A 1632-nucleotide genomic window follows, 5' to 3' on the forward strand; every position below is an offset into this window, starting at 1 on the left:
AATAAAATAAAATAAAATAAAATAAAATAAAATAAAATAAAATAAAAATAAAATACTGCTAACCAAAGGAAAAACCGAGGAGATATTCTGAATTTGGGCAGCTTTCTTTTGACCATTTCCAAATGAACACACCAAAATTAGATGTTTGGTCTGAAACATAGTCACTTGTGATTAGAGTGGGGTATTCAGAAAAAGGTCTCTCCGTTCATTTAGAATATTAACCTCTACACACACACATGCGCTCGCGCGTGTGAGAGCACACCTACAAATACATCCACAAAAGCCAACTATTAATTACTTTTTAATATGAAAACAAGCACTCACAATCTTCTGCACATGTGATTCTATATATTTGTATGATTCAGAGAACACTGTACCAGGTATATAAGTAGACTTAGATTCTAAACTGAAGTTTACCCCTTATTAATAGAGTGACTCGAAAAGTTACCAATAACCTTGTGCCTCAGTTTTCTTATCTGTAAAGTAAAGGAGTTGGGATGGATGATTTCTAAAGTCATTTCCAGCTATATGATTATATATGATTCTCAGACAAGTGAGATGAGAAAATCTATGTGGCTGTATTGAATTGTCTTTGTCCTTGGTCCTGAACAGCTTCAGACTTGAGGGCTGATTCATTATAGTCAGGGAGGAAAATTTCCATTTCAATTTCTAAGATAATCATGGCCAGGTTTAACCCTTTCAGATTAAATGTTAATTTTCTTATTTTTCTTAGGCCTCTATATTTGTTATCCCAGGACTTTCCTATAATTAGATGTCAGTCTTTTGATTAATTCTGTATTTGCTTCAGGAAAGTACCTACTTTTAGCCCTTAGATTATTTCTAATGTGTGTGCTCCCTGCCCTATCTATACTTGCTCTTGTGCTTTTATCTTTTTTCTTGCACCTAAGCAGCACTTTACTTTCACTGATTATTCTCTTTAAGAGCCTGATCTTTCCTTTTAAGATTCAACAATTATGGTCAATAATATACAGAATGATGTACTTGTAGTTCTTCTTTGTTTTAAACCAAAAACATTTTATCTCAGATATAGAAAATCCTGTTGTTATTGTTTATTCTTATTCCCAAACATCTATAATTTCCTTAAAGTAATGGTAATTAAAATGTCCATAAAATATTTCCCAAAGTTTTAATTATTGTATAGGCAAGAATAAATATGTTCTACTTATATAACTTAACGCATTGCTTATCATGCTCCATAACTCAAAATTAGAAAATTATAGTAAATCAACTGGTGTGCGCATAAGAATCACTTTACCAAACTGTAAATTTAGTAATGAGGTAACTAAATTCAAAAGTTCAAATGGCTGATCAAGTGGTAATTTATTAATGTGTTTTTATCACTCAAACATACATAATGATATATTGTTTTAATTAGTAAACGGAATATACAAATGATAAAGAATACTTTCTATCTTTCTACTCTTTCTTTGTTGATCATATCTAGAGTTTGTCTGTAGCCTGAAGGAGAAACAGATGGATTGATAAATAAATCTTTACTGTATAAAAACTTAAATAGGAAATCATTATCCTAACTAAAAGTCTCTGAATTTCGGCACTGATTCATTTTATTTATTTATTTATTTATTTATTTATTTATTTATTTATTTATTT

This window comes from Herpailurus yagouaroundi, unplaced genomic scaffold (assembly GCF_014898765.1).
Source record: "Herpailurus yagouaroundi ecotype Mexico unplaced genomic scaffold, PumYag 162, whole genome shotgun sequence".
Classification (NCBI taxonomy): domain Eukaryota; kingdom Metazoa; phylum Chordata; class Mammalia; order Carnivora; family Felidae; genus Herpailurus; species Herpailurus yagouaroundi.